Genomic DNA, 22,233 nt, shown 5'->3' on the forward strand with positions numbered 1-22,233 from the left:
CGAAATACGCCCGAGTCTAGTCCCGAAGATCGTCAAATTTGATCAAACTGATAAAAAACCTCCTGGCGGAGGCTTATCGAAGACTCCTTCCGTAGAAAATCCATCCCTTCGAATGCCCCACTGGAAAGGTTACCGCAGGACAATATATTTTGGAGACTTTGCCAGGCGGCGGGGGGGGGGGGCAAAAGGGGGTCCGGGGGCATCCTGCAGAAAAACAGGGGTCGAGGGCGGGGGAGGGGCAGTGCGTTCCCAATCCAAAACTCATCGATCACGACGTGGAGCCGATCCCGGGTTTTCCAAGAGTCACTCCACACTGCTGGATTCGAGCCCCACGATAAAAGTCACACAACTCCTGGATCACAGGGATACCCGAGGGACCAGTGGCATGGCGTGCTTTGTCATACATCGATTGATCTGTCATTTAAACCTATGGAAAAGCATCGGTGAACAGGGTGTTGGCGACCAACACATTAATAATCGATTCTTTACCATAGCTTCAAATTGAGAAATATCGATAATCCAATACTCACGCCTCGCCACTGGGAGAGAGAGGTCGCGGCCTCGCGGCGCAACCCTTCTGAGACTCGCCACCCTCATTCATCATCCAAAACCCGTTGGAGAGAGCCTCTCAGGTGCAGACTGCTGCGGACTTGTAAAAATCGAAACACTAGAAAAGTTTTTGTAAAAATGAAACCAAAACCTAATCCCACCCCACCGTCCATTGTAGTCGGTTTTATTGAGAGGTTAAGTAACTTGTGATACGGTTTATAGAGTGGACAGCCCACGATTTTCGTCGAGAATGAATAAAGTTATAACCGAAGAGGAGTTCAAGAGAGACGATTACCGCCTCCACCACTCCCGCCAATCTGGCGATTGTTGAAGGCGGAAAACAAAATCCTCCCACTGTCAGTGGGCGAATTTTTGCGAGTGAATTTGCTTGACTTTTTCGGCCGAATCCTAATGCAGAAAGTTCTTTTATTCCAACCACTAGTCCTAGCAAGAAGGAACCAACGCAATCACTGTGTCGTAAAAATGTAGCTCCTTCATAATTATCTGAAAAACCTTCCAGAATAGAAAATAGTTTTTGCTTCCCACCAAAGATTTGTTAATTTTAGAGGAAAATAATTGTATGAAGTTTTATAATGTACTTATAAATTGAGTATTTTTAAAAGAAAAGAAGAAGTCGGATAATTTTGAAAACACTGTAATCGCGCTGGTTCCTTTATGCTAAATGTGATCCAGATGTTTCTGTTCATCTTCATAGCGGTCCTCAATTGTGTAGGCCCTTCAAGTGCGCAACTTTGTAACAAGCACTCAAAGCAGACACTTCCACTTAACAAGAGTCGGACTCAAACTTATGAGCTGCAATTATGGGATACTCCTGAAAAGAAACGCCAGGCTACCGAGCTGTGCACAGAATCATTGATTTTAAAATATCATTGAGAGCCCTCCTTACCTCTCCCCCCTTTTGCATTCGGAATGGGTTGCTTTCAAAAGAGCACCAAAAATATAACAAATACAAGCGTTGCTGTAGAAGATCCAGGAGATATTCGGTGTGAGCTGCTGACTTACACTGATCATAATTTATTATGACCTCTACCTCTGATTTCTAACCTCTCATTTACAGTAAATTTCTGCCGTATCTATGATAATTTGGACTTCATTTTTCAATATAGAGTTGGCTTAGATATTTATGGCTCACTTTAGATACGACGTATGTGCCATTAATTCCCGTATGCAGATTTAAGTAGGTTACTGTGCGGAGGACCTAGACATATTAGTTCCTTATTGCAGAATGCGGTCTATTAATGAGACGATCTAAAAAGATACCTAGAATGTTCCTGTGTCACAACCTTTGTCCAAATATTCGATTCACTGATCGCTATGCTTCAGCGCTTCATAATCTACCGTCTGTACAGTTAGTACGTAAAATCGTTTAAATTATATAAATTCCTTTGCCCGCGCGAATGGCTTGGCTTTCGAAGACTTTAACGCAATGCTGGTGGTGAAACTATTAAAAATATAAAAATTAGAAGAAACTTAGAAAATTAGGGTCGGTAAGTGAAAATAGACAGATATGTCAATTCCGACGAATGTCCGAGTTCTCTTGGTGCTTAGCGTGAAAAATAAAAAACTAGTGTTCTAAACATGTAAAAAAATCTTGGAATAATTTTTTTTTTCATTACAAACTTACCATCCCTTTTCTGGCATATTCGGCAACAAGGGAATAGGCATCTTAGGCACATCCTCTCTATCACCCACGAAAAAAAAACCCGGCACAAGTTCGCAGAAAATAAGTGATAAGTTATCTGTCGAGTGATCTCCGTGAGCTAATATGAATTATGCCGATCTACGACATCGTCGCGTCGGTGCTTGAACCGCAAATGAATGGTGCGTATTTTTCTTACTACGTACTTCAAAATGGGGTATGTCAAGGAACAACGCAACGCGTCCGTATATTCTTTAAGTGCTCGCACTCACTGATAGATTAGTTTTCAATCCCTAAATTTAGCACATCACACAGGCTCTTAAAACTCAAACGTAAATGAATAGGGAAAATACCAGCACTGGTAAGCAAAAGCACCAGTGGCGAGGCGTGGGATGATCGAAAATCGATTTTTCCCCATTTGAAGCTATGGTAAAGAATCGATTATTAAGGTGTTCGCTGCGAACACCCTGTTTATCGATCCTTTTCCATAGCTTTAAATGGCAGATGAATCGATGTATCGCACAAGCCCGCCGCGCCCCTGCAAAGCACCATCAGGTGTTGCCCGGATTGCGCATCCCTGTGAGGAAAATTACCTCGCTTGAGAGAGGGACTGTTTATTAGAAAATTTACCTAAAAAATTAGTGTTATTTTCATGATGCAGGTCGTTACTCTCAGCCCATTGAGCTCCTTTTAAATGAAAGAAACGGTTGCAAATTCTTAGCAACACCTGCCGGCATATTATTCAATTTATAGATGTAGCGATAGACAAAGAAGACATAGGGAGTTTAGAGCGATCCTATTGGTCGAAACGGGTGGTAAGTACTAAGGGGGAAATGATGGACTGACTAAAGGTCTCATGTCGTTTGACCTCAGTTAGTCTATTACTTAGCACCTTTTCCCTTCGCATCCATCCCTTTCCACCAATAGGATCGCTTCATTTTACCTATGCCCTCTCTGTCTATAGCTTTGTCCATCAACGTCAATAGTTAGCTCGCTGATGGCGCTTATCAAGTATTGAATTCCCACTCTTCAAGAATGAGCGTACGGATTAAAAGAGGATGTTTATGTTTTTGAAGGATGATGCAGAGAATATACGAGCAGTTCTCAGACAGATCCAAACTTCATGAGAACAAGGAAGAAGCGGGTAAACAGGGTTATCGCCGAGTCAGCAAGAAAAATTAAGTGATCGGTTTAAAGACAATAATGTGCGCAGAACAAAGGTGTGACCGTCAGCAACAACACAAGCTGTGAGAAAGCGACAAAAATATTGACACTTGCAGTAAAGCAAGCTCCAAAATTAGTCTTCTACTCCTCTGATGGCTAAAACGGAAACGACTTCGGCAAAAATAATTTTCATAAAAGATCAAATCTGGATTATTGATAGCGTACTAAAGTGGTCTCATTTCTGTTGAAATAGGGAAAAATTTCCGAGACGGAAAAATGGCTTTTTGCCGTTTCGTTAAGTAGTATGAGTTTTACTGAATCATTGTTTATTTTCCTCTGTTCCAGGTAAGACATGGCATCATTAAAAATTTTCAAACCTCAGCTGGAAGTTGCATACTTTTTATCATCGTATGCGTGAGTATTGCATGGGTAACTAGTTGCACGTAAAAGACCCAGTCAACCGAAAGCTCAAGTATTTTTGTAATGGAACTCCAAGACATTGTATCTTCCTGAATTTTCGAGCTTTCAGGGTCAACATTGCGCCGAAACTTTCAGATTTGCTTCCTCACAGCAGTGGTATCTATTAGTCAACTTTGAATTGTTTGGTGACAAGGTCCCTCCTTACAGATCCTTTCACGTATCGTCTCTGATCCAGAATATTCCCCTTCACGCCCGGATATCCGTGGCGTGGCGTGTTTTGCGATTTACGGATTGATACACCCGCCATTCAAACCTATGGAAAAAGATCGATTATCTGGGCGCCCACAACGAGACCCTCCACTAGTATCTTGGACATTGTGGAAGCTTTTACTTTCGGGACTTCAGCAATCAGTACTGTTGACTTACCTACATGGTTGATGTTGAACAACTTGTTGGCAGTTTCGTTTTGCAAACAAGCCGAAAATGACCGACGTTTGGGAAACTTGTTTGGCTTATGACGTCACCCGAAGCTCATCATCGACCATGTAGGTAGGTCAACAGCCGAAATTAGGGTGATTACTGTTGCTCCCTAATAATTGTCCATAAGGAATTGTTGAAACCCCGAAAGTAAAAGCTTCTACCTGTCGCCAAGAGGCCAGTGGAGGGTCTCTTGTCTCTGCGAACACCATAATAATCGATTCTTCATCTTAGATAACGAAATGATTCGAGATGATATCGAAAGCTGGTTATGACGTCTCGGCCTCGCCTCTGCCGAGTATGTTTTATTTTTTACGACCGCAAGTGTGTCCGCACCCTCCACCCTCCACCTCAACCCTCTTCTTTCTGCCACTCGTTCGCGGAGACGATTCCTCTCGTAAGGGCTGCTCTGCCGTCCTGAGTCAAAACGCCGTATAAGCATTCGAATGTTGCCAAATTTCCTCTCAGAAAATATTTATTTCTGAAGAAAGTCATGCATATTTTTCCTTGAAATTTTCAGACTTTTTAGATCAAATTACGATCGAAATCCTCCGAAAAATCGGGAGAAAAATATTCGCAAATTTTCCTGAAACTTTTCGATCCGTCGACGGGAATTTGGCAAGGCCTGATGGCTCATACGGCGTTCTTGGTTAACTCGGCACGAGCCACGTATGCAGGACGTGGTGCTGGTGCTGTTGGCCAGCTGGCTCGCGGCGTAATTGAAGATTGTTGGATCTCCATTTTTAAGCTTGAAATTAATAACAAGGATATCGCGGCTCGAACGGGTCCCATCCCATGCGTCACATGGGTCATGCGGAGAATCGGCGAGGCAGGCCACTCAGGCCAGGCGGGTGGTCTAGTCGCGCGCGAAGCAATTTGCCAAGCGGACAACTTGTGCTTTCCGCAAAGCACACGTATTCCCCGTTCTCCGCTCTCTCCGTCACCGCAAACAATCCGCCTTCCCTATTTCTAAGTGCTTCTCCCAGTTTTTACCATCAACTCACTTTTTCTTATCATCTTCTTATCAGCGACTCGCTTCATTTAACCCCGAGGGTGAATCAGAGACAAGAGATCCTCCACTGAGCTTTTGGCGACAGGTGGAAGCGTATACTTTCGGGGATTCAACACTTCCCCATAGGCAGTTATTAGGGGGTGACAGTAATCTTACCTGCTAGATTGGTGAGCTCCGAGTGACGTCACAAGCCAAACAAGTTTCCCAAACTTCGGTTTGTTTGCAAAACGAAACTTCCAACACGTTGTGAACCACCCACCTAGTAGGAAGGTCAATGATTATGTTGAGGTCCCGAAATTAGAAGCTTCCACTATTGCCAAGATACCAGTGGAGGGTCTCTTGTCTCTGATCTGGGGTGGATCCACAGCTGAGTCAATACGGGGTTACTCAAAAGTCACGCACCACTGGCCATAACTTTAGTTATAAACATGTTATCGATTTGCGGTTTAAGTCATTTTTCCTCATATCGAGGGGGAAACTTTTTAGGTACTTTCCAGTTTTTGATCCCCTCGGGGGAGGGGGGCGGGGGGCAACTCAAAAATTTCAAATGGCCACCCCCCTCATGGCCAGTGGTGCGTGACTTTTGAATAACCTTGTATATCGATGGCTAAAGTGCGAGACCACGTACCTCCATTGCAGTGTCTCAAAATCTTCGGGTTTTTTTTTTTTTTTTTTTAAGAGGAGCAAGTCGACTTCAGAGCTTGAAAATACAGAATGTTCTGTCGAGAGGGAAGAAAAATCAAGGAAATTTTCAAGAGATTACGTTGACTGGTTCTAGTTCTAGGAAAAATAAAAGTATGACTGGAAGTCTCACCGTCGCAAAGAGAGATACGTGATCTGGCACTTGAGCCATCGATGTAGACCCCGCACTAAGAATCTAAGCAATGTAAGCGAGCAAGGCAAAAGTTGATTCAGAGGTATACGAAACGCTTTTTTCCATCTAATGGACGTATTTCTGCCAAACGGAACTATGTGCATTATGACGTGAGCCCTGTTATGCATACATTCTTATGAGTCTCAGGGCTCATGTCTGAATGCACATAGTTCCGTTTGCCAGAAATACGTCCTAATGACGGTTGATGAGCAACTTGTCAAGCAAATTATCAAAGAAAATTCACCAGATTTGCGGTCGAAAATTGGTTGGCTCTCTTTTTTTTCAGCGTTCAGAAGTTGCTAGAATTGACCATTCTTCCTTTTTGATTTTTTGCACATTGATAAAGTACTAGCCACTCTGGACGCGCTTTGCGCGTCCGTCGCGGCCAGCCAAGGGGCTTTGCCCTATGGAACCCCGGTCATACGCGAATATTCGGCTTCAAAAATGCCAATAAAATTTATGAAGTGCCGTCATAGAGGCGGAGATTCTCAGACACTGCAAACGAGATATGTGATTGCGGACTTACGCCGCGCCATCGATATGCGCAATGCGTGAAGTATTCTTTTGACCTTGTAGGCGCTAATATGCGCCTCTTGCCGACCGCACCGTTTTGCGCAATGCGAGAAGTTTTCCTGCGGGCTTGTAGGCGCTAACATGCGCCTCTCGCCAACCGCACTGTTTGGCGCAATGCGTGAAGTATTCTTTTGACCTTGTAGGCGCTAATATGCGCCTCTCGCCGACCGCACCGTTTTGCGCAATGCGAGAAGTTTTCCTGCGGGCTTGTAGGCGCTAACATGCGCCTCTCGCCAACCGCACTGTTTGGCGCAATGCGCGAAGTATTCTTGCGATCTTATGGACGCTAATATGCGTTTCTGACCCCGCTGTGTTTGGCGCAATTATTCAAACTTACTTTAAAATATTTACTTTAAAATTTTCCCAGAAAGGCAGCCTCTCGTCCCTCGCAGACTCTATTGTTGCCAGATAAGTTGCTTTTCCGACACTCTTCCCAGTTCAAACCCATGTAAAATATTCACATTTATCGCACAATCTGGCAACGCCACGAGTGAAATAGAAAAAGGTGGAATCGACTGAAAGTCTGAATCCTTCGAAGTTTATATTAATGATGATGGGAACTCCACGAAATTGACGGAACCACTTGAATTGCGTGAAAATGTAAGTTTGAGGAAGATTTTTCATATCTCATACATAGAATTCAAGTAAACGAGGCAAATATAGCGATTTTTTGAAATCTCAGCGGAAAATGATGCTGCACCTGAAAATCCCGACTCGATAAATTCTCCAATCCAACAAAGCGTTCCTTCCAGTATAATTTTAAGTCAAGTACCCTCCTATTTTGCCCGGATTGTGGCCTCTTTCATTGCCAATGTTCTACTAATGCCAATATTCTAGTCGGAAAATCACAGGACACTACTCTTAGAGGCAGTTACATAAAATATTTTGTCAAGTCTTGCAACATTGTTTATTAGGAGCGAGTAGTATTATCCCTCCCCTGCGGTAAATAATTTAACTTCTCTGTTTCTCATGCTTTCGCTTCGCCGTCGAATTTACGTAAACACATTGAATTTTCAACCCTGCAGGATGAATTTTCTTACTTTTCCCGGAAGCTTTTCTACGTAGCACCTCACTGAGTTTCTCCGGCGCAATTATACCTGATAACTTTAAGTTCCGAATTTTAGTAGGGGTGTCTTAGAACATCTTGGAAGGAAATACGTCGCCTCTCGGACCAACAGGTCTCTCAAAAAGTAAAGAATTCTCGCTTTCTTTTTCAGTTATTCGTTTAGCTTGCGCACTCCAGTTTTAATATGCTAGTTCTTGCTGCTCCTCGAAGCTTTTTATAATGCATTTTAAATTGGTGTACTACCCCTGTCCAAAGCCCTTGATTTTTGTTGCACTTTGATGTGGCTTTCAGGAGAATGGTTACACCACGTGCCTCAGTTATTTCGTTCAATTTTTGGAATTCTTCAAATTATATTTCTTTTGTAACGATTCATTTCAATTACGTCATCGATTCCGTCCACTGTCTAAAAATTTGAAGGCTGAAATCATTTTACAAAGACAGTTAGAATCATGTTAAATTATATCAACCAATCATGGTTATAAAACCAGACAAGATCGATCAAAATAGCCGCGTGAAGCTCAGTTCTTCATGTGCCTCGGTAGCGCAGTAGGCAGCGCGTAAGTCTCATAATCTTAAGGTCGTGAGTTCGATCCTCACCCGGGGCAAATTTTTTTAGAAACATTTCAAGTATTTGTTTATAACTTCAAGCCTCTTTTTCTCGCTTTAAACTTGATGCAATTCGAAAGCCTTTCTCGTAGCGCTGTTGTGGGGGGGGGGGGGGGGTTGGATCCTGCCCCACGAGTGCATTACAGGGGAAGGGGGGGACGCTCAGCGCTATGTAACGGGCGAAAGGGCACGCAGTGCCAATTTTTCCAAGAGCTAAGGTGAAAAATCAGCGCGAGGTAGCAATTTTTTTTTAAAATGCGAATTTGAGATTGTAAGAAGTGTTGAGTAGCCAAAACAAATTATTAGTTCATACGATTTCAATGTTCGGATGACCTTTCTTCATGAACCCACAACCGTCGGTCGTTCACGAGCAGTATTGATAGTGGGAAACTTGCGCAGGCTGCGACCCTGAAGAATGGATGACATATTTATCACGTTTCGATGAAAATAGGTACGCTAAATTTGTTCGCACTTACTCCGAACTTCAGTACGCGCGCTGCCCTACGCATTTCCAAATAGCGTACGCATCTCGGAACTTGGCGCGATTCTCGACTCGAAAGCTGAGAGCGAGACTAGACAATGAAAGTTAAATGGGGCTAAATGCGTGAAACAACTATTTGGACTTCCAAGTAGGTAAAATTGCATATCCACGAATTGAAGGCGAATGTGAAATCAACTTTCTGCACCCGTGAATTAGCTCTAGGATACTTCTCTCTCAATGTTTTGTTTTCTTCATCTCCTTTCCGTAAGTCTTGTATAACTCTTCCTGCTCAGAGGTTCATTCCAACTCTGTTTGCCGAATCGCTCGGCACACATTATCACTCAGCGAATTCGGAGCGGCTCCGGCTATAGTCGCGGTGACAATGCACAACATTGTCCGGTGTGAGTTACTCGTGGAACCAATCTCTCATTGAGGAGGGGCTTGCAGGTAGTATTGAATGAAGAATTTCTAGAAAGGCGTATCAATTTCGTATCGTCAATCCGCAATGTTTGTGTCTCGTTCCTTCCTTGACTCAGTCTCTCATGAGGCAATTGGAACCCGATGCACGCTGCACGCCACCGTCGGAGACTCCAAGGCTCAGGGCGGGGATTCCGGTTCCATCATCGCCACTAACTTCTCCACTTGTCCGTGTCCATCCATTTCCAGTAGACTATTCCAATGATGCCAATTTCCCAGAAATTCTCGATTTACTAAGTTAAAATTTTTTATAAATCACATGTATCTTATTATTTGATTAATGTTTGTATTAGGCTTAGCTTTTTTAAAAATTGTATCAGTTTTTACTATAGCTGCTACAATTAAAATTATAACCTCGAGTTAGGTTATGGCTGCGGCCCAAAACCGCACACTTTGCATTTCAGGACCCAAATATCGGGGGACGGAAACCGCACACATTAATGGCAAAGGCTGGAAGGGAAAAACCGCACACTTACACTGTAATCGTCTTTTAAATCCTACCTCTCAAATCCTGACGGGCTGACATCGCAGACCAACTTTCTTCAGGTATATTTGAGCAGCATTTCCTCTTTAAAGTGAGCAGCCTCCATCAGATTGTATTCGTCACATAAAAATGCGCGTTTTTTTTCCAACAGTTGGTTTTCCGACTGCCGGCCGGTTATTAGCTAGCGAGGTCATTTTAATAGCTGTATCGACCGGAAAGTTTTGCAAAACGTCTAGGACTAAAAATATAGAGGGTTTTGGGGTATATAGAACATAAAGTTTGAGGATTCCTTTCGCTTGTCAATATTTTAATTTTTTCTTCTTTAAAAACAGACCTAGAAAAATTATCAGTCGCTTATCGTGCCTCAGCGATAAAGTCCAATGCCTTGTTCAAGTTTTTTGGTAACCGGGGTAGGATTTTACGACGTGCATGGTAACTGGCTTTTCGGCCTAAAACCGCGTCATTTTTTTCGAAATCGTTAAATCGAAAAATGTGTGCGGTTTACGCCCGCCAAATTTGTGCTGTTCCAGGTCGCCCTTCTCAAGAAGTGTGCGGTTCTTGGATTCCCCCTCTTCTTACGGTGTGAACTCCTTTCGCAAAAAGCGGAATTGACTCATTTTTGTAATGAGCCGTGGCTCTTTCTTATAGAGTGGAATTTGTATCATTCGGACTTTAAGGGGGCTGTAAAGAGGGGCCCGGGGTAAAATGGACACGGGATTTCCCTCTGATAACTCTGGCAGAATGGTCGTCAGTGGCCATGGTTATTTCACACAGAGTGTAGCTTTTGCTGGAATCTTTGAGAAATGTGCTTTTACACTATGATCCGGCAAGGTCGATGCTCATCTCGACTCAGCATCAAAGGCGGTGAGTGATGCACTGATGCACGCTTCACTTCCCTCCTGTCATCAAGAGCCTGTGATCCTCCACGATGTCAGATTTAGTTAAGTAGCGTCCAGTTTTAAGGCAGTGCACCACTTTCAAGTCGCGATTTTAGCGGCTTGGGCTCTGTCATAATCCTGCTACGAAGACTGTAACTAAATCCTTGCCGCAAATGTTAGCGAAGTCTATCAGCAATAATCGTGTAAAATGTGTAAAAAATCAAGTAGACTCATAGTAAATGTTACCACTCTTTTTTTTTTTAGTGTAGATACCCTGAACGAGCTGCATGCGCTTTGTTTCCTTACCTGGATTATCAGACAATGTAAAATTAAGTTACATCATATGTATGTTCCTAAAATTTTGAGACCCCCCAAAAACTTTCAAGTCGTGTCTACCAGAAGTACGTTATTTAAAATGCAATTTTTTTATCGACACCACACTGACTTGATTCGAAATTTTCGGGTGGTTTTGCGTCAAGTCATAGTGCATGATCTCATCGCCGGAGGAAAGTTACAAGTAGGCAACGCAGCCTAGTTAGTGAGCGACGTATGTTTCCTTTTAATTCTATTATTTCCTTTTAATTCTATTAGATTCTTTTGTCATCACGTCGGCTCAATCGACATCGCCTTTCTTTCTCTTCCGCTTTCTTTCATCAAGTTCGAAAAACTAATAAATAATAAAAAGATGAACGCGACGGCATCTAGGAAGCGGCTCGACGTAGACACGGTAGTTTGATAGATAGCCATGTATTTAAAGGCTATCGCTGAGAACTTACTTACCCAGCCGGGTCGCGGTGAAAACGACCGCAGGAAATTCGCTAGAAAGTGGAACTAGTTTCCAGTTCTTTGAAATCCTCGTCGGAAGTTGCTGAAATTTGGAGGTGAAGTCTTTCTCTCTCTGTTGACGGTTATTCTTCATCCCTGGGATTCACTCACCTAAATCATTCGCGGCTTCGTCAAAACTTTATTTCAAATTGCCGCGTGTGATCTGCAGGGTGGCAAAACTTCATGAAAAATAAAATCTTGGAACTCCACGTGAAATATTTCATGAAATTTCAAACATTTAGGAAAGATATTGAAAAATACCGGTTCTTTCTCATGATTCGCAAAATGTAAAAATTGTGACTTTCTTTTATTTGTGTGTGTTTGGGTGCGGATTGCATACTCTAGCCCCTGAAAAATATGAAATTTTTCACAGCCTCGTGAAATTTCATGAAATATTTCTTTGAAATTTTTGAAATATTTCACGTGGAATTTCAAGATTTTATTTTTCATGAAATTTTGCCTCCCTGTCTATCCTCCGGATTTCCTTTATATACGTTCCAACGAAAATTCATAATTGTGACCAACTTCCGGTATTGCGAACTAAGAAATTTACAATGTTATTATTTCTTCTCAAGGCTTCTTCAATTTATTTGCTCGACGACTATTATCTAATCATCTTAATAGTATTGCAGCAGCGCACTTTTTAACCTACATCTCAACCGTGTGAAGCGTGCCCGAACACGGTCGATGCCATTCGACAGTCAAGGTGATCACTCCACTCGCAATGCATTTCTTAAAGCATAGAAGAGATTGGGTGATGAACGTCCTGTTGGGAAACTAATCAATTGAAATTTCCTTAATAGCGACTGATGAATATCGAGCTGAGCTTTTTGCTGAAACTACGAATTTTCTGATGAAGTTAGAGGTATCCAAAATTGGTAAACTTTTAAACGTGGTTTGTGTAGATAACTGAAAGCAGCGGAGAGGGGGGAGGGGGAGAGCAAGCTCATTTCTCCAGCAATGTCATCTCTTTTATCGAGGGAGTACTTTTTGAAGAGAGGAAATATCCTTGGAAAAATCACCTCCGCGAGGACATGCCCCGTTCTATTCCGCTGCGAAAATTTAATCCGCCAAGGCTTCGGGAAGCTATGCTTTCCGCCAAAAGTTTTCACTACGCCATCAATATTTCCAAAATCTTACTTCGCAACAACGCCACAAGCTCTAAAAAATATAGAATCATCTTAGTCGTCTACTAGCGCCGCGCCGTTCTTTAAAAGCACAGATCTAGATCTTAGCAGTTGGCAATGTAAAATATCTGGTTGTAACATATCGGTTTGAGATTTAAACCCCCCCCCCCCTTCATCCTTTTCCCGCTTTTAATGTGCCTCGATCTCGGTATCACTGTTCAAATTCACCGCTAATTGATCCACTAAGGTACGGACTCATGAACTGGGCGCGCGTCTAATGTGTCGGCAAGGTTGTTCCATTTCCGGCGATGCCAACGCACATTTGCGACATGTATTTTATATCCCACCAAAAACACTTCTGTGTAAATATTAACCGCCACGCTAAAAACATGAACATTCGTCGCCTGAAAAGCAGTGATATCCCACAAAATAGACGCCAAGTAAATTTCATCAATATTAATGTAAAGGCTCTCCTCCCTTCTACATTATTATCGGGAAAACGCAAAACGAGGACAAAAAATAATTTAAAAACATCGATACAAATTTATCAATTTTTTGTACCATTGTATTACAAAAGAAAACTGATAGATCTGTATCTTTTTTTTTAATTATTTTTTTTTGTCTACATTTTGCGTTTTGCTGATAATAATGTTGAAGGGAGGATAAACTTTAAATTAAGATTAATGCAATTTACTTGGCGTCTATTACGTGGGATATCACTGCATTTCAGGTGACGAATGTTTATATTTTTAGCTTAACGGTTCATCTTTACATGGAAATGTTTTTGGTGGGATATGTATCATGGGGGTTTTCGCTGAAGTTGACAGATGAATTAAAAGAGAATAACGTCCAGATTTTTGAAGATACATTCAGTTTTCAATTAATTGAAGAGATGTTTGAAAAAATTACGAATGGTTGATAGGATTTTGATTAGCACTGAAAGTTATTTTAAAAAAATATATAACGTAAATGTAAATGTAGCTATTTAACACTTTCAAAGCAAGGTTTTAAATATATAGATGTTCAATATTATTGTTGCCATTCACAAATGATGTCAGTGAGTGCGTGTGTCTCAGAGTCAATTTGACCAGTTCCCCCTTTATATCCTGATAGACGGTGTGAGCGGCTTTGATACAGTAATAGTTACTAACAGGCTGTCTGGTCATGTTCGTGTGGTTTGATTGTAGAGTTAGCAGAATGATAGCATTTGCACGTTAATCAAAGGAACATTTAAATATTTTTAGAGGTGAAGGAATTAAACCTTACCCGTATAAAATCGAGAGTAAAAGCTGGCGTGACCCAAGTGTCAATTCGAAAGGTACTTACAAGCGGCTCGTCGGCTCATATCCTGTCGATGACGCCACCGGGATTGCATTTTGCAAAAAGGACTCGAGAGCGTTCCAATGTCGCCAAGATTTTGCAACTTTGTTTGCCTTGCAAATATACACAGATTATCTAAACTAATTTTATCTTTACTCCTAATAAACTATAACTTAAAGACGAAAATTACCTTTGTAAATTTAATATTTTGCATGATTTCAGTAATTTTATTGAATGAGTATAAGATACACATCTGAGCAACACTGGAATGCTCTTGATTCCTTTTTGCAAAATGCAATCCATATGTGAATCTCCCGAAGCTTTGGTTTGCTCGTGATTGCATGCGCACGGCAAACTAGCCTGTGATCTCTTATTCACTACGTCTCCCAACAAGTGTGGATGAATTTGGCATTGCTAGCCTTATGCACTACTCACCTTGCTCCGCCAATCCAAGCTTGCAAGACTCGCTTTCCGATGAAATGAGTTTATTTTAGAATCATCGGAGCGCCGGCGCCGCCACCCGGTCATCTGCAATGCATCGCAGGGCTCGCTTGTTTTGCCTCGCGTTTCCGACGAGAAAGTGAAATTTTCAAGCTCTGTAGTTCTCGAAAGGGGTGAGCCATTGACCCCCTCCTCCCGCATTCTTTGAAAAAAGTTCGCCTATATGAACGGCCAGGGTTGCCTTGCTGGCGCTCCGAAAACCGGGGAATGTCAGTGATTCTTGTGATGACTGAGAAAAGTCGGAGAATTCATGGAAAAAGTCCGGGGGATTTCTTACACATCTATTAATCATTAAAATATAAAACTATCACTGATCTTCCAGCTGTTATGGTCTTTTCAAGGCTTTTCATCTTTTAATCAGCTCCTGAATGTCTTTTTCTATAATTTGGACCTATTTACGCTGAAAGGAACTATGTGCATAGGGTTTGCGTGTAACATAGTTCCTTTTAGCATAAATACATTCATTTGTTGTCTAAACAAGGACATTTGGTCCAAGTTTAGCTAAAGTTGGCGTATCTAAAAAAAAGTGGAAAAGTTTCAAGGTCAGGGAAAGTCGGGGAAAGTCGGGGAACTAGAAATCTGTGGAGTCAGGGAAAAGCAAAAAAAAAAAAGTCAGCGAAAAGTTAGGGAATTTGAAGATGAAGAAATTATGGCAACCCTGGAACTTTTTGAGGGGTGTTTCGTATCATTCCAGATATTCGGTTTGTCTAACCGAAGTTTCAGTTTGTGTAACCTGACGGTCAATAATAATTGAATCCATCAATCTGATTAGAAGTTGACTATTCAGTAGAATAATGATGAAAACTACCATTTACTCTTCAATAAATAATAATAACTATTACTTTAAATACGAGGTTTTTAGCTATGAATGTAAGCACGAAGCCAATGTTAAGTCTTACGATTCGAAAGTTCGCTGTTGAGAGGATACGAAACACGGAACGTTCCGATTAAATAACCAATTTTTTTAAGTTAGTCTCGAAATTGAACATTCTCCCAGTAATTTTGGTCTATTTTAGTATATTCTTGAAGATTTTTTGAAATTTGACCCTCCCTTTGAAAATCCCCCCTGACTCGGTCGGAGAGTATTGACTGTGACTTTGAAGGTTAGGTTACATAAACTCATGGCGCTCTCAGGGCCCCTAAGGAACAACACATCTATGAACGCAAATTATCCAGAATTACTTACTATTACTGCGAGAGTAACTACATTAATAAACAGATTATTAAGTCCTGTATTAGTTCTTGTTTTTCGTATAAGTTTCCTCAGTTTCGTGGAAGGACGCACTCATTTATAAACATTGTCGACCATCTTCGTTTGGTCTTTGAATGTGAAGGTGTAATTTTGTCTGTTTAAACGTATGTTTAGCGACATTCTTCTAGTATTTTACTAATGGAAAGATTGGCTGTCCTTTTGGGCCCTAATAGCTCCACGTCTTGAAAAGTCTTCTAACTCGGTCCATCTGTAAAATTTTTCGAAAATCGCTCGACGAGGAAGAGTTGGGGCGAAAAGTTATCAAAGAATCCGTATATATCTGAAACGATGACAAATTGAATTCGTGGAAAGCACGTAAATTTGTTAACTAACGGTCTCCATGGAAGATGGAACCGAGTTATCGAACACTTGTTACCCAAGCGTGTCTCGCTTATCACCTACTTTTTATCAATCGGTCAAGGTCGTAATTCGTCACAGCGGCATGCCAACTGCCAATTGCGAATTGCGAGGAAAGTCGCGCGCGGTCACGCTAACGTGCTAACGTCTCCGGTCTCCGGCAGCTGTTAACGCAACTCAAGCGTCGAAAGTTTGTTCGCCAAAGTGCCGATTTTCTGCGCTCAACTTTGAAATCGAAATATTCGGCGACTACTAATTTCACTTCGTCTTTAAGTACTGTGTAAGTGAGAGCTCGCTCTAATTTCAATTGACCGATCGACTAGATGAAGGTATCAAGAACCCGGAAACTTTCGTCGTTTCTAGGTAAAGAATCTCATCAAGGTTCCTGCTCACACTTCTTTTTCCGTTGTTCAACGAAAGCATACAGATATACTTGAGTGAAACATTTAAATAATACTTTTCATCATATCTCGGAGAAATATCGGCAGATTTTAGATAGTCCTCGTCGGTTTTTCCACTTGAAAGGGGCCGTGAAAAACTTGCAACGTCGCAAATTGAGGTATGAATGTTTTTACCTCTCAATCGGTGATGAGAAAATGTATAACTGCGCTAGTGTTAGAGTGTATAATTTCCGCAGCAATCGTCATCCTCTGCCATCTAGTCGAAGCGTCACTGTTACAGGCGCTCCGAGCAACTATTCCGCCATAGGAGTACTGCACAGTATCCGACGAGATTGAAGGCGCACAAATGGACGCAATTAACTGGTATCGTCTACCTTTCTGCAGAGTCCCACTGATCCTGAGCTTTGCAGCTCCTGCTTGATCGATTTTTGTGAAACTTAGTACCAGGTGGCATTCTTTGACGGGAAACTTGAATTTTAAGTCAAATTTTCGAAATTCGGAAATCCAATACGGTGGACGTTGCCTAAGATGCTATGTCGGCTCCTGTTCGATTGGCTTTTGTGAAACTTTGCGCCAGCGAATGTTTTTTGACGTAATGTCGAATTTTAAGAATTAAAAAATCCAAGATGGCGATAGTGACCCAGAATGCTATCTTGGCGCCCTCGAAATTATCCTACTTGGCGATCGGGATATCTATTATTTTTCTGTTCAGTTTCCAAATCGCTGTACTCTCAGCTAGTTTAGACCTCGATATGGATCTTCAACTTTTTTTTGTTCAAACTGCTTGTTTTTTATTCTTTTTATTTTATTCCTCTCTTTTTTATTGATGTAACCCAGATGCAGGGCCGGATTTACGATTTTTCCGCTGGAAGCCGAATAAAATTTGCCGCCCCGGGGGGGTCTGGGGGGACCCCCCCCAGCCCGAGGGGGGTCCGGGGGGCCTCCCCCGGAAAATTTTCAAAATAATGACCTGGAAAACACCATTTTTTGCTACCTTTTCTGTATTTTTCGCCTCATTTCGTGTCGATTTTGAGGTGTGACAATACACCGGTCACCGGGTTTAATACCTTTGGATTTTATTTGATTATTTTGAGCGAAATTAAGGAGCTAAAAAATAATTACCAGTCTACCAGAGCTCACCGCGGGGAGTCCTTGGACTTTGAAGTTCCGCCACCCCTGTGCATCCTAAATTTTGCCAACTTTTAGTATTCTATATAATATTTTTGGAGGTAAAATAAAATTGAGAAGGGATAATATGAAAAAGCAAATAAAATATTTTAGAAGATGGATTTGCTCACCGATTCCGTGCGGTGCCTCCACAATCAATGCAGTAACACACGACGACTCTTTTTAGCAGCAAACGCGTCGATGATTTCTTCGTAGTCCAGAGATTGAAGTATCTCGTTCTCAATTTGTAAAATCCCCAAGGCACTCAGTCTTTCCTCATTCATGCTTGATCGGAGGTAGTTCAAAACTCGTCGTAGACATGAAAAACTTCTCTCGGCAGAGCAATTAGCTATTGGCGTGCATACACACATCCGAAGAGCTATGTCAATATTCGGAAACACGCTGTGAATATTTTGATTCCGAATTTTTTTCAACAATTTGGTTGGTGTTTTTGCGTCCTCGGTGTAATTTTGGGAATTGCACAAAGCTTGAAATTGAATACATTCGCCAATAAAACATTCTTCTATATCATCTGGATATATTTGAACAAGCGCTTCAGCTTTTTTCTTCAACTCTTCTGAACTGAGGGCTGTTAAATTTAGAAGGAAAAAAAATCGCTCATAATACATTTCATACGCATTTCGACGTTTCTTAAGTTCGGTAATTAGTTTGTCAATGATCACTAGGAAAGTTTCAACTCTCATGGTGTCACGGCCATTGAATTCCACCTCTCCCGTAGCTTTTTCGCCTGATCGAAGCGTTCTTTTTCTTTTTCGCCCCTTATCTTTCTGGTAACTTTCAGCGGCTGTCATGAGTAAAGTCCTTGCTTCGGTTTCAAATCCATCAAACTTCTCACGACTCTCAGAAATGAGAGCGATTAAGGAATCGTACAACTGGACGGCAGTGAAAATATCAATTTCTGGGTCTTGCAGCAGTTTGTTAGTTAGATTAAAACGCTCGAGAAGAAAGCCCCAAAAAACAACCATGAAGGCCATTTCAAAACTTTCAAGCTTTAAACGAATTCCTTTAGCTTCACATTTTGCGTTTGGATTTTGCTGGTCATCTTCTTCGACGTCAAAAAGAGCACTAATCACTTCCCAATAGGATTCGAACAACGCTACACAGGCATCTGAACGTGCTGACCATCGAGTTTTTGACAGATTTTGCAAGATATGTGTTCTCTTGTTCTCTTTCGATTCCTTTCGCTTTTTCTCTGCTTTCTCATATTGGTTAAATAAAATATTCCATCTGGCAGTTGACGCTGTGAAAAATGTGTAAACTTCTTGCAAGGTATCAAAAAAAAGGACTGCTGATTCGCAACATTTTGCAGCACACTCTCCAACCAAATTCAGTGAGTGAGCCGCACAGGGAACATATTCGGCAGTTGGAGAAATTTGTTTAATTTTAGCTTGTAAACCGTTGTAAGGCCCGGACATGTTTGCAGCATTGTCATATGATTGCCCTCGACAATTATTCATGTTTATTTTAAGCTCTTCAATTAATTCCACCACAGCGTCTTTTATGAGTTCAGCTTTATGCCCAACATTCGGAATAAATTTAATAAATCGCTCTATTGGCGTACCATCACTTTGAACATAACGAATTATTAAAGATAGTTGATCAACGTGTGTTAAATCCGGCGTAGAGTCCACAATGATAGAAAAATACTTGGCGATGTGTATTTCACTTAAAACCAATTCTGTCACTTTCGATGCTAAAATTTCGACGAACTCTTCATAAATAGTTGACGAAAGGTAATTGGTGCGACCGCTACCAGGGTTGCCGTATTTCGCAATATGAGTAGCCATAAATGGATCGAACTGTGCGATAAGCTCAATAGCCATTAAAAAATTGCCGTTGTGGACCGAACCGATTGTTTCATTGTCGCCTCGTAACGGCAAACCTCGCGACACGAGAGATTTTACGGTTTCAACCACTCGTCTCAACACACTTTTCCAATATACTTTTTCTTCTTCTAGTTGACGTTCTACCTGGTGATCAATCCGTCCGTGTTTTTTACCTCTCTCCAACATTTGAAGAACTGAAGATTTATGATCTGGCGAATTTTCATGTTGTGCCAAGCGTTTCGCATTTTTCCAGTCATTGAAACCTTCCTTTAGAACGCCAAACTGTGAACCACCGTTAAAGGCGAGGCAAGGCCCGCAATAAACTCGACCTGAGCTTTGAGAGTAAATTAACCAGTCCCTCTGAATTTTTTCGCAATTTTTAAGTTCTCGCTCGAACATAGAACGTGTAAAATATCGCGCATGATCATTATATTCGCGTTTGCTTTTCTTGAAGTCGGCATCCAAATTTTGCTTAAATCCATATTTTGCCACGTAATTTCGAAGAGAATCATTGATTTCCCACTCGACTGGGTCGTCACTGAGAATAAACAAAATGTTTGAATTCACTGCCTGTTCGGAGACGGGGGATTTGGAAGTATCTGCTTCTGAACACACGTTTTTGTTATCCGTTTCAATTTCGTAACTCGCCGCACTAGTCGCACTTGTTGATGGAACGGTTTCCCCAACTTCAACTACCGTAGACGTATCGCGCTCGCGTGGAGGCTGCATCTGGCTTTTCGCACTTTTTACAAAAAAAGAATCGATTTTTTTAGTTTTTTTTAGTAACTTGCGTTCTTTTTCCTCTTTTTCCTCTCGGTTTAGTTTGTACTGGTGACCGCTTAGTCGCGACCTGCCGTCACTCATCTTTTATTTTCCACTATTAAACTTTAAGAAATAAAAACCGAAAACAAAAATGCCCGCTTTTGCGCGAATTTACTACACGGCTCAAGCTTCGATGCTTGAACTTCAACGATTACAGGGACACTGACCATGTCTGCGAAATATAAATTGCTTGTCAGAAATTAATCTAGAAAATGAAAACAACGTCAAAAAGCCAGCCAGCATCAGCCCCCTCCACCCCTGACATAATGTAGTGCGATAAAGCCAGTGGTGCCAGTGGTGAAGAAATGAATATGCAAAAACTGCCTACATTAGCACATCTTGAGTGTAATTGTGCTCCGCCGCTCCGAAAAGAGTCTGGACATTCGATCCTGGGATTTGAGCTGTACATTTTTGAGATAAGGACCTCCGAGTCCGAGGAGCTGTGTGATAGGTGGCGTTTTTCATGTCTGGGATCCTTCGCCTCTCCGTCCTGCTCTGCTGATACTGTGCTCGAAAACGGAACGAGTTCCATGCGAATCAAGAAGCACTCATTTCAGTGTAAAATATAAATAATACCAAAAAAAAAAACCTCGAATTTCAAAATTTGCCGCCCCTCAAAATTTGCCGCTGTAGGCCGCGGCCTACCCGGCCTAATGGGAAATACGGCCCTGCCCAGATGGAAGAAACCATGGTATGCACTACCGTGTTGGAGGATCCACACCGTGTTTTTCGATGAGCGATATCTCCGTTAATATCGAACGTAGAAACTTGGCGATTTGACCGATTGTATTTTATTTTGCTAAAACCATTGGAACACGAAAATGGGGAGGTATCGATTTATGGATCATTGACGCCTCTCCACTGGTTAGGTGATCATGGGAGCAATCGCCGCATCGGTGGATCCTTTGAAGATAAAGTTTCGTAAACAAAGGAGCGGGCAAAGAAAGGAGCGTTTAAACGGTGTTGGGCGGAAACGGTCATTGGGGTTGGGGAACGGGCCAAATTGGCAATGTAAAGTGCAAGTAACGGCTTAATCCGTCGTAATCTCACTCGTGATGGATTCAATCGGTGAACTTTACCTCGCGCCAGAAAAAATGGTTCGCTTTCATCGGCGGTGGAGAAGCGGGGATCAACACAGTGGTGTCAGTAGCCATGTTTCCAGACAAGCAACTCTTCAAGTTTAAAAAAAAGGGGGAGGGGTCATTTTTTTTTTTTTTAGTGCAAATCCGCCAAATTGTTACCTGTTTTCCCTCAGTGATATTCTCCTCCACCTCGCTCCTTCTTTTCTCCTCCCCCCCTTCCTTCTTTTCTCCTTCCCCATTTTTTTTCCCCCAATCCTCCATTTCCCCCTATATTTCCTCTCTCCTCCCCGTTTTTCTGTATTTTCTGTTTTTCTTGTTTCCGTTTAAATTTTGAAAAACGATGATTTATTATCACGTGATAACTAAGCAAATTTCTGCAATTGATAAGGTGACAAAACTGCTGACAATAGCCTCAAATTGCCTCTGGAAAAGGTGAAATTGTCAAAATTATCTGTGGAGGCCCCGCCCCCGCCCCCCTTCACACCTCGTGGAAGGAGTCTGCGCACACTCCGTGGAAATCCGCGGCGGTAAGAGCTTTTAAAAGCCTGTTGTTCCTAAACATAGCATCGACTGATCCTTAGTACACAATCAATTCCCTCTGCAAGGCAGCACTGCCGGGTGCAGTGCGATACCGCTGCGCCGCGCGCGCGCCGTAAGCCGTGAAACTGGAGCCGCTGGAGCGTCTGTGAACTTTTGGAGCGCGGCGCGGCGCGGCGCCCGCGGCGGTTTTAGCAATGCCTCGCATTAGTTGCATTCACGAAGAATCCTACACCTGTTATCCATACATCACCTCTCGCGCCGCGGCACATGC

The 22,233-nt window shown here is 42.1% G+C and overlaps 1 protein-coding gene and 1 non-coding gene across 4 annotated transcripts in view; both read left to right on the plus strand.

The window, feature by feature from the left end:
* The window catches only part of LOC109039360 (Rho guanine nucleotide exchange factor 3), a 180,272-nt gene that overhangs the window by 129,625 nt on the left and 28,414 nt on the right, over nt 1–22,233 (plus strand). The window lies entirely within an intron of this gene.
* On the plus strand, nt 8,328–8,400 carry TRNAM-CAU (transfer RNA methionine (anticodon CAU)). Its single transcript has one exon. It is a non-coding gene; the product is annotated as a tRNA-Met (tRNA).

This window comes from Bemisia tabaci, chromosome 7 (genome assembly GCF_918797505.1).
Source record: "Bemisia tabaci chromosome 7, PGI_BMITA_v3".
In the NCBI taxonomy this organism is placed as follows: Eukaryota; Metazoa; Arthropoda; class Insecta; order Hemiptera; family Aleyrodidae; genus Bemisia; species Bemisia tabaci.